At 41.6% G+C, this 12,044-nt stretch overlaps 1 protein-coding gene across 1 annotated transcript in view; it reads left to right on the top strand.

Moving 5' to 3' along the window:
- The first annotated feature begins 3,162 nt into the window (after nt 1–3,162).
- LOC139395697 (Krueppel-like factor 12) overlaps nt 3,163–12,044 on the top strand; it is a 121,680-nt gene continuing 112,798 nt past the window's right edge. The window contains exon 1 of the mRNA XM_071143039.1: nt 3,163–3,338. The gene's annotated coding sequence lies outside the window, so the exon portion shown is untranslated. The remainder of the gene's footprint in view (nt 3,339–12,044) is intronic.

Below are 12,044 nucleotides of genomic sequence, written 5' to 3'. Positions count from 1 at the left end.
CCTCTGATTGAGAACCATACTAGGCCGAAACATAGAAATACCCAAATCATAGAAAAACAAACATAGACTGCCGACCCAACTCACGCCCTGACCATACTAAATAAATACAAAACCAAGGAAATAAAGGTCAGAACGTGACAACCTCGGCCTAAGCATCAGCACCACAGGTAACTTCCACAAAGCTGTCAACAATATGAGAGACAAAGCAAGAAGAGCCTTCTATGCCATCAAAATGAACATCAAATTCGATATCCCAATTAGGATCTGGCTAAAAATACTTGAATTAGTTATAGAACCCATTGCCCTTTATGGTTGAGGTCTGTGGTCCGCTCACCATCCAATAATTCACAAAATGGGACAAACATCAAATTGAGACTCTGCATGCAGAATTTTGCAAAAACATCCTCCGTGTACAACGTAAAACACCAAATAATGCATGCAGAGACGAATTAGGACGACACCCGCTAATGATCAAAATCCAGGAAAGAGCTACAACCACCTAAAAGGAAATGATTCCTAAACTTTCCATAACAAAGCCATCACCTCCAGAGAAATGAGCCTAGAGAAGAGTCCCCTCAGACTCCACAGAGCACTAACAGCAACACAGTTAGATCAAACCGAATCATGAGAAAACAAAAAGATAATTACATAACACATTTGAAAGAATCAACCAAACATACTGAGCAAATTGGAATGCTATTTGACCCTTAACAGAGAGTACACAATGGCAGAATAGTTGACCACTGTGACTGACAGAAAAAAAACTTGATTTTGAGTATGAGCATAGCCTTGCTATGAAGAGAGGCCGCTGTAGGCAGACCTGACACTCGACAGAAAACAGGCTATGTGCACACTGCCTGCAAAATAAGGTGGTAACTGAGCTGCACTTCCTAACCTCCAGCCAAATGTATGACCATATTAGGGACACATACAGTGTATTCAGAAAGTATTCAGACCCCTTGAATTTTTGTAACGTTACAGCCTTGTCTAAAATAGATTTTTTTTGACTCATCAATCCACACACAATACCCCATAATGACAAAGCAAAAACAAGTTTACAATACATTTTTGCAAATGTATTAAAAAATAAATGTTAAAATCACATTTACATAAGTATTCCGACCGTTTACTCAGTACTTTGCTGAAGCACTTTTGGCAGCGATTACAGCCTTGAGTTTTCTTTGGTTTGACACTACAAGCTTGGCACGACTGTATTTGGGGAGTTTCTCCCATTCTTCTCTTCAGATCCTCTCAAGCTCTGTCAGGTTGGATGGGGAGCGTTGCTTGCTTTTTTCAAAAGCTACCATGTGCCTTTTATTGAGGAGTGACTTCCGTCTAGCCACTCTAGCATAAAGGCCTGATTGGTAGAGTGCTGCAGAGATGGTTGTCCTTCTGGAAGGTTCTCCCATCTCCACAGAGAAACTCTTGAGCTCTGTTAGAGTGACCATCGTGTTATTGGTCACCTCCATGACCAAGGCCCTTCTCCCCCAATTGCTCAGTTTGGCTGGGCAGCCAGCTCTAGGAAGAGTCTTGGTGGTTCCAAACTTTTTCCATTTAAGAATGATGGAGGCCACTGTGTTGTTGGGCACCTTCAATGCTGCAGACATTTTGTGGTACTCTTCCCCAGATCTGTGCCTCAACACAATCCTGTCTCGGAGCTCTATGGACAATTCCGTCGATCTAATGGCTTGGTCTTTGCTCTGACACCCACTGTCAACTGTGGGACCTTATATAGACATATATGCCTTTCCAAATCATGTCCAATCAATTGAATATACTAAAGTTGGACTCCAATCAAGTTGTATATCTCAAGGATGATCAATGGAAACCGGATGCACCTGAGCTTAATTGTATGCTCATAGCAAGGGGTCTGAATTATGTAAATAAGCTATTTCTGATTTTTATTTGTAATAGATTTGCAAAAATGTCTTAAAACCTGCTTTCACTTTTTCATATTGGGGTATTGTGTGTAGCTGTGGTGAGGAAAACAATTCATTTAATCCATTTTAGAATAACAAAACGTGGAAAAAGCGAAGGGATCAGAATACTTTCTGAATGCACTTTATTTCCTCAGATTACACAGACCCACAAAGAATTTGAAAACAAATCCAATTTTGAAAAACTCCCATATCTATTAGGTGACATACCACAGTGTGCCATCACTTCACCAAGATTTGTGACCTGTTGCCACAAGAAAAGGACAACCAGTGAAGCACAAACACCATTGTAAATACAAACCATATTTATGTTTATTTATTTTCCCTTTTGTACTTCAACTATTTGCACATATTTACAACACTGTCCATAGCCATAATATCAACCAACTCTCACAGTCTCACTGCAGAATTCATCAATGTTCTCCAAATGTCAAATTTCAAAGTGTTTTTGTTGCTCCTGCTGCTCTGTGTCGTTCATCCTGCTGCACTTTCACATTCTATTTCTCTACACGTCAAATTTAGAAAGTCAAGAGTAAGGTAAGGGTTAAGTTTTGGGATAGGGTTAAAACACATAGTTTAGACACTTATTCCAAATGGGTTACAACAAAAAATACAAAACCAGTGTCCACGACTGGGATTGAAAACACAACCTTCTGATCCAAAGTCATGGGATTACCCAAGCCTACTTGATGGTAAAAGCACTCCCTGTTTCCCCTAGTGGCTGGTTTTTGAAGACATTTCCCGGCGTCCTCAGGACATCAATAGATGTCCAATTTCGACGTCAATCTTGAGCGATCACAGGGAGTGCTTTTACCATCCTTGATTAATATAACATTTGAATTGTATCTATTCTTTTGAAACATTTGTGAGTGTACTGTGTACTTTTAATTTCTGATAGTTTATTTCACATTTGTTAATTATCTATTTCACTTGCTTTGGCAATGTAAACATATGTTTCCAATGGCAATGAAGCCCTTTCATTGGAATTAAATTGAGAGAGAGAACGCTGCCTGCCTGGCTGCCTGAGTGGACCACGGAAGTGTTGGAAACCTCCCACGAGGGGCCCTGTGTAATTCGATGCATGCTGTTCAAGCTTAGAGTATATTGTCTTCCCATTGCTTATGAAGCCTCCACCCACTGGCCCACCCTACATTTAGCTGATCATGTGACATGGGCGGGCAGGCTAAGTCATTTGCAAGTACAACAGTTCTCTGTGCAGCTCCCCATTCATTTCCTGAGAACTGCGAGAGCTCAGCAGCTGAGCGACAGAAGGGGAGGGAGCTGTGCACACACAGAGAGAGAGAGAGAGAGAGAGAGAGAGAGCGAGAGAGCGAGAGAGGGGAGCGAGAGATAGGACTGGAGAAGAGAACTGTTTTCTACGGCTCTGCAGCTTCTGACAAGGTCTGTGCACATTTTTACTCCTGTTCTTCTCACGCTGTGGTTCTCATTTGTCATCTTTGTGGGATTGTGTCTAAGTGTGCGTGTGTGTGTGTGTGGTTCAGCTGTCATAGCTGAACCACATATGACAACTCCTTGTTACCTAGGTACCTACCGCACACTGGCTGGCTGGCTGACCATGCATGCCATTGTGTTGGGTTGCTGTCAGAAGGAAACTGAATCAGTGTAACACTGCTAGGGACTGGACTTGTAACACCTATTTTCGATGTGAATGCACAAGCTGTGAGATTATAATGATAATAATGATTATAATGAGGAATGACTGTAGACATCAGCATAACCACAGGTTGTGATGCATTTAAATACTGCTTCAACCTCTGTCATGTGTTCTTGGCAGTGCTTTAGCTTGTTTTAACGCAATAGTGGTCTATAGTTTGAAGTCATTGTTTTTTCTTCTGTGTTTGAGAAATAGTTTTTACTAAATTAGCTGGTGAAGATTTGGGTGAGAGTACAGTATAATAGGAGAATGTCAGGAGAAATAGTGCAGGATCCAAACTCCTTAGGAATTGCCCAAAAAGTTTGCTGGTTGTCACAGCTTTTTTTGCATGTGATAGCTGCTTGTGTGTTTCTGTGAGTGAGTGTGTACGTGTGTGTGTAGGACAGCCTTGTTTGCCTCCCGTAAGGAAGCAGCAGAACCACAGAGAGACATGGCTGTTCGCAATGGGTTAAACATTCAGAAGCTCGGGTAGCAGAGGAAGGACACTGAGGGGGAGGTGTGTGTGTGTGTTAGTATGTGTGTGTGTACGTATATGCGTTGGGCGGGTGTTGCATGGCTGGTGTCTTGGATGTCATCGGCAGTGACTCTGACTTCCAGAGGGGTAATAATCATTGGTATTGATGGGTGTCTGTCACTGGGCTCAGAGGCTCAACTCAACACAGGCAGGGCTATGGGAGGGTGGCTGAGCGGGGGATGTGGCTGGGGGCTGGCCCTGGCCTGTTCTTTTCAATTACAGAGGACTGGGCCAGAGCTGTCAGCAAAGGCATTTGTACACTGGGGGTTGGGGGTCAGGGAAAGGCAAGGAGGGGCCCCCCAGGGGACTGGGGAGGGAGGGAGTTGGAGACTCTGGCCCCTGTTCCTGGGTCTGATGTGGAAACTGAGTACTGACCTGCATGACTTTACCCCTGTGCTGGAGAGAGGCCCCGTCCCTGCCTTCAACACTGTGACAGCCACGGGGTGTGTGTATATGTGTGTGTGTGTGTGTGTGTGTGTGTGTGTGTGTGTGTCTGTGTCTGTGTCTATGTGTCTGTGTGTGTTTGTGTGTGTGTGTGTGTGTGCTGCTCAAGGGTATTCATGGAGCCAGATTAGTGCTCATTTCAACTTTCACTTTAAATCCATTTACCATGGGCCCCTTTCACTCAGCAATAGTACACTTTAGAGGGGGTAATTTACGTACCTTAGCATTTACACTGAACATAATTGTCAAATTTATTAAAACTCATATTTAATCAATATATTTTTATTGCAAATATTACTTACATTTATACACAACATAGTATTGGGCAAACGTTTAGCCTAATCCTGGAACCAAAATCTAACGCCTAATGGAGAGTTCCATTGAAATACCTTTCTAGTCCAGAAAAAGGCTGAATCTCTGTCTTGGAAACTGGCCCAAAGTTATGTACTTCACATAGGTTACTGAATGTTATGGAACAAAGACATACTGTAGATCACGTTCAATGATTTGGAGAAAATATAATAGAATACAAATTGAAGATGAAATTAGGTTTATGACCATTTGACCAAGTTTGTAATCCCGCCACCGCTATCAATCTATTACCTTCAGTATATTTTGATTTCCTTTCTAGACTGCTATTAGTAGTTCCACACCAAATAGATATATAGAGATCAGCCTAGATAGTCAATTAAAAATGACCAATAAGCAACAAACACAGTCTATCTGTCCAATCACCAGCGGACCCTGTCTATCTGTCTAATCAATTAAAAAGTACCTATCAGCAATTGACACAGCCACATCTAATCAATCAGCAGTCTACTTGTCCAATCAGTAACAGACTTTTGCTGAGTTCACGTGCTATCGGAATAAAAAGCTCTTACTTCCCAGTGGGACATTTCACTACAATGACCCTCCAAAGTCAGAATTACAAGTGGAAAACTCTTGAGTACATTTTGTTACCCAAATTGCAGAGTTGTGATGTTTCACCACTAACCTTTCACCTTTTAAATTTTTGAAAATTATAACCTTATCAATATGGATAAGGTAACTAGTCTGTTCATATTGTCAACGTTAAGCAGGCTAGCTAAAATTTTATTGGTTGAAGAATTGTTCCAACTTCAAAGGAACTTGAACACAATCATATCGGACTTACCAGTTCCCAGTTTCCTGTGTCCCACTAGCACATGAAGCCAGCAACAGTGTAACGGTCTACAGGGTTCATTCCAGTCCAATTATAATTGCCCTACAGGATCCTGCCACCTATGGCATCATCTGCCTGACACAGTGTAATAACAGTGACACAAATTGGAACCGTTGTTGACAGATGTAATCTTATGGAATGCTACACGTACAGTATTCTAAGACAACATACACTGAACTAAAATATAAACATTACAAGTAAAATGTTGGTCACATGTTTCATGAGCTGAAATAAAAGATCATAGATATGTTACATACGCACACAACACTTATTTCTCTGAAATGTGGTGCACAAATTTGCTTACATCCATCCCTGTTAGCCAGCATTTCTCCTTTGCCAAGAAAATCCATCCACCTGACAGGTGTGGCATATCAAGAAAATTATGCAATGCCACAGATGTCTCAAGTTTTGAGGGAGCGTGCAATTGACATGCTGACTGCAGGAATATCCACCAGAGATGTTGCCAGACAACTGAATTTTCATTTCTCTACCATAAGCTGCCTCCAACATTGTTTTAGAGAATTTGGCATTACGTCCAACCGTCCACACAACCACAGACCATGTGTAACCACGCCAGCCCAGGACCTCTACATTCGGCTTCTTCACCTGTGGGATCATCTGAGACCAGCCACCTTAACTGCTGATAAAACTGTGGGTTGGCACCACCAAATAATGTCTGGACAAACTGTCTCAGGGAAGCGTATCTGTGTGCTCGTCATCTTCACCAGGGTCTTCACCTGACTGCAGTTTGGCATCGTAACCGACTTTAGTGTGCAAAATGCTCACCTTCGATGGCCACTAGCACGCTGGAGAACTGTGCTCTTCATGGATAAATCCTGGTTTCAACTGTACTGGGCAGATGACAGTGTGTATGGAGTCATGTGGGCAGGGTTTTGCTGATGTCAACTTTGTGAACAGAGTGCCCCATGGTGGTGGGGTGGTTATGGTATGGGCAGGCATAAGCTACGGATAACAAAAACAATTGCATTTTATCGATGGCAATTTGAATGCACAGAGATACCGTGATGGGATCCTGAGGCCCATTGTTGTGCCATTCATCTGCCACTATCACCTCATGTTCCAGCATGAAAATGCACAGCCCCATGTCGCAAGGATCTGTACACAATTCCTGGAAGCTGAAAATGTCCCAGTTTTTCCAGGTCTGCATACTCAACACATATGTCACCCATTGAGCATGTTTGGGATGCTCTGGATTGACGTGTAAGATAACGTGTTCCAGTTCCCGCCAATATCCAGCAACTTTGCACAGCCATTGAAGAGGAGTGGGAAAATATTCCACAGGCCACAATCAACTCTATGTGAAAGAGATGGGGCAAATGGTGCATGAGGCAAATGGTGGTCACACCAGATATTAACTGTTTTTTTTGTATCCACGCCCCTACTTTTTTTAAGGTAAATATTTGACCAAGTCATGTAAAATACATAAATAAGGGCCTAGTGAATGTATTTCAATATACTGATTTCCTTATATGAACTGTAACTCAGTAAAATCTTTGACATTGTTGCATGTTGCGTTTATATTTTTGTTCTGTGTACATTGTCATAATAGGCTGGACAGATTAAGTTTTTAAGAACGCTGTTTTCTGATGAAAATTACTTCATTGCATCCGCCATGGAGTTCAGTTTCATAATATTAACATGTGTTCCAGCTGCTTGCCATAGTTTTGAAGTAATAGCGGAAAAACAGGCCTTATTTTAGGCCGTTTTCACCCTGTGGGCTCCTATTAGTTCTATTGAGCACCTTCTCTCCTTCCGAACGAACTCTATTCCCAGCCCATTGTTCTGCATCACAATGCAAGCTTCACTGGTGTTAGCAATGAGCTGGCGTTACCTCAGGTAACTTGATATTAACAAGGTTATGGTTACTTGGTGAGCACCTCCTGTGCGTGCGGTGTAATAGTGGGTGTAATGGTAAAGACCATAGGCAGCTCGTGAGTTTCAAGTTTGGGGAAGCTTACAGTTTAACATACGATTTAAACTGATCGGCATGCCAACTATGATTATTTTTCCACATTTTCATGGAACAGATTAATTTCAATAATAACATTTATGTTTCTCAAAAACACTATTTTGTTCATTCTAAATGGCTGCTGTGTACGTTGATACATGTGACCTCTGTTAATTTGTAGGCTATTAACTGAGCATATGTTGCACAGGTTCACTGAGTTGCAAACCACATGGATGGGTCTATCTCATTGCTTAGCAGCTAATGGTGATTTGTAGATCTGACGCAGTTGCTATCCCAGATTGAGCCTGGCATGGTATGTAGTACGCGCAGATGGCCACAGCGAGGCTTAAAAGAGCAGGAGAGCTGTACTGTTTTTTGCAGAAAAACAAACAAACCTTAAACCCTATCCCTAGGTCTATCCCTTTAAAAAGTTACTTCTAACCCATATTTTAGCCCTAACTCTGAATAGACAGTAAAAGAGGTTAACTAACCTCATCCAATAGCAGACACCTGTTAATGAATGTAATCTGGATTAATGCATGTAATCTGGATTAATTAATGTTTGTATACTGTAGAGCACAGTATGTAGTAGATTATCTCATCTGGTGGAGGCAAGAATCCGACTACGTTGAGCGAAGGGCAGAGGCGTAAGGGGAGAGGCAAGAGGGGAATGCTCCCCCCTCACGTAGTGTGCATTGTGGGATGGCCCTGGCCTGTTTCCATCTGTGTATGTGACAGCCCCTGAGCACAGAGGTGTCTAAAGTATACTTATTTACCAAAAGTCAAAGTTAAAGTATAAATCATTTCAAATTCCTTGTATTAAGCAAAGCAGGCGGCACCATTTTCTTGTTTTAAAGATTATGGATAGCCAGGGGCACACTCCAACACTCAGACATAATTTACAAAAGATAATTTGTGTTTAGTGAGTCCGCTAGATCAGAGGCAGAAGGGATGACAATGTGTTGTCTTGATAAGTGTGTGAATTGGATCATTTTCTTGTCCTGCTAAGTATTCAAAATGTAACGAGTACTTTTGGGGTGTCATGTAAAATGTATGGAGTAAAAAGTTTTTTTTTTTTTTTAGGAATGTAGTGATGTAAAAGTTGTCAAACATATAAATAATCAAGTGAAGTACAGATACCCCAAAACCTACTTACGTAAAAGTAGAGGGTCTTGCTATATTTGTTGACACAGGCAGAAACATTAGCATCATCTTCAGATTCTCTTGTCAAATAAGTGTGAAATCCTCTAATTTTCTGGGCCAGTGTGTTAGTTATGGACTGGACTGAGGAAGAGTGAGAGTGCTAGCCCACTTTTTGTGGAATCAGACATAGACAAGCCTGTCTTTCTTGAGGAAAGACAGAAAATGCATTATGGAACTCTGCAACAGATAGCAGAAAAGTGACAATCAAGGACAAACAACAGAGCATACATTGAACGACAGTGCAAACACTGTAACCTCAGTCTAGCCATGGTGCATGGAATAAAAAGAAAACAACTTCTACAACAGATATTCAGCCACCCTCTGAGAAAAACTAAATGACATTAAAAAGGACTGAAGAACTATATAAAACAAAAACAATAAAAAACAAAAACAATAAAAAATAATGGGTGAAAAACATAGCACATTACGTTCTCATCCATTCCCACGAAATCCTCAATGTTTGGGTTAAAAAGTTAGGGGCTTCCTGGTTAATAAGGATCCTCGGCCTGGCTTGGGCCCAGTTTGTTTCCCAAACGTTTTCCCAAACTTATCCGGGAGATGCTTTTGGGAAACCTGTCCAGAGGTGACTAGGAATGATGACACCCACAGTTCCTATACTGTGGAAGTAATCACAGATCTGACGTGACTATATCGGTCAAAATTATATGAATGGAACTCTTCCTTTTTCCCATATTTCATTATATCCAATTATGATCTTGTCTCATCGCTGCAACTCCCCAAAGAGCTCAGGAGAGGTAAAGGTTGTGTCCTCAAAAACATGACCCACCAAACCGTGCTTCTTAACACCAGCCCGCCAGCTGCAACAATGTGTCAGAGGAAACACTATTCAGCCTGCAGGTGCCCAGCCCGCCACAGGGAGTTGCTAGAGCACGATGAGCCAAGTAAAGCCCCCTCGGCCAAACCCGGATGATGCTGCTCCAATTGTTCGCCACCCTATGGGACTCCCAGTCACGGCCAGTTGTGACACAGGATCGAAACCCAGGCTGTAGTGATGCCACAACACTGCGATGGATTGCCTTAGACCGCTGAACCACTTGGGAGGCCATGACTCTTCTTTTTACTAATCAGACTATGTAAGACTGATGATTAAGTGAGGAAGTTAGGGAGGGAGGAAGGGAAAAAAGGAAAAAGAAAGAAAGAAAGAAAGAGAGCAAGAGAAAGAGAGAGAAGAATAAGGAATGAGAGAGATAAAAAGAAATAGAGAGAAAGAAAGAAAGAGACACCGTTTTGAAGATTAGTTGAACAGGTCCAAGGTGTTAACTGCCGAGTTATTCACGTTCATTCTACGAAACTGCTTGCCACTCTGTTGTATTTTTCAGAAAACCAGCTACATACATACTGCACAGCTAACTTCAGCAGCCTTGTGCACGGATGCCGTACAGATCAGTGTGAACATTGATTCCAGTTGTAGGTCAAGTGTTAGGGGGGGGGGGATTATGCAAACAACATGTGGAATCCATTTGAAGAGCCTTTGGCATGCCAGAGCTTGTGTACATCCCAAATGGTACCCGATTCCCTATATAGTGCACTATAAAATGTAGTGCTCTATAAAGGGTATAGGGTACTATTGGGACGTAGCCCTGGTTTAGTTTTAACAAGGCCACAGCCATGTAAATACATGTTCATGTTATGGACCATAACTCCTTCAATTAAGTCGCTAAACCACAGAGACTGTATTAGCTGAAAATGAAATGAGAATAACAGTGGTTTAAGAGAAACTGTGCGTTTGTGTGGAGGGGCAAGGGAGAGAGGGAAAAGGGGAGAGAAAGAGAGTGATATAACGAGAGAGAGTGCATAAGTAACTGAAGTAAACACAGCTGCTAGTCTTCTTAAGTATGATTGCTGGAATGAGTCAAATTTAGGGGAAGTGATTTCCCCCCCTTTTTAAAAATAGGCATAGTAAGATTTCATATAATGAGTCAGTGATTAGGAATGTTTTCCTTGGTACAGTATTGTCTGTTTTCATGCAGTCAGTCAGTGTGTGTGTGTGTGTGTGTGTGTGTGTGTGTGTGTGTGTGTGTGTGTGTGTGTGTGTGTGTGTGTGTGTGTGTGTGTGTGTGTGTGTTGAAGTGAACGTGCTAACTTGAGTAAGCGTTTGAGTGTATAAGTCTGTTTGCATGTGTGCATACAGTACTAGTCAAAAGTTTGGACAAACCTACTCATTCAAGGTTTTTCTTTATTTGTACTATTTTCTACATTATAGTGAAGACATCAAAACAATGAAATAACACATATGGAATAATGGAGTAACCAAAAGTGTCAAACAAATCAAAATACATTTTATATTTGAGATTCTTCAAAGTAGCCACCCTTGTCTTGATTACAGCTTTGCACACTCTTGGCATTCTCTCAACCAGCTTCATGAGGTAGTCACCTAGAATGTATTTCAATTAACAGGTGTGCCTTAGGTTAATTTGTGAAATTTTATCCTTCTTAATGCGTTTGTGTTGTGGCAAAGTAGGGGTGGTATACAGAAGATAGCCCTATTTGGTAAAAGACCAAGTGCATATGATGGCAAGAACAGCTCAAATAAGCAAAGAGAAATGACAGTCCACCATTACTTTAAGACATGAAGGTCAGTCCATACGGAAAATTTCAAGAACTTTTCAAGTGCAGTTGCAAAAACCATCATGCGCTTTGATGAAACTGGCTCTCATGAGGACCGCCACAGTAAAGGAAGACCCAGTTACCTCTGCTGCAGAGGATAAGTTCATTAGAGGTAACTGCACCTCAGATTGCATCCCAAATAAATGCTTCACAGAGTTCACTTTCCTTGCTTTGTCTAACAACACTATCATGAATCTAGCAAAGAAGTTGTGGGTAAGGGTGCAGTTTTTCTTCAGATTTATACAAAAATGTTTGTTGTTAGCATGGTTCTCACACTAGCTTTAGCCATAAGGGAGAAATGTTGCCAAGGCAACTGTTGCATAGCAACGTTAGACTCATAGGGGGAGAATGTCTTCATAGCTTGACAAATTCCTATGATTTGTGAATCTGTTTCGGACCAAACAGCTAGAGTTAAGATTTTGAAAGCTTCCCTGGTCTGGACTGGAACGATAAAGAGAAGATTTCTAATCGTC

Source organism: Oncorhynchus clarkii, chromosome 3 (genome assembly GCF_045791955.1).
Source record: "Oncorhynchus clarkii lewisi isolate Uvic-CL-2024 chromosome 3, UVic_Ocla_1.0, whole genome shotgun sequence".
Classification (NCBI taxonomy): Eukaryota; Metazoa; Chordata; class Actinopteri; order Salmoniformes; family Salmonidae; genus Oncorhynchus; species Oncorhynchus clarkii.
The sequence above is the reverse complement of the archived record's forward strand: the minus strand, read 5'-3'. Positions and strand labels throughout refer to the sequence as shown.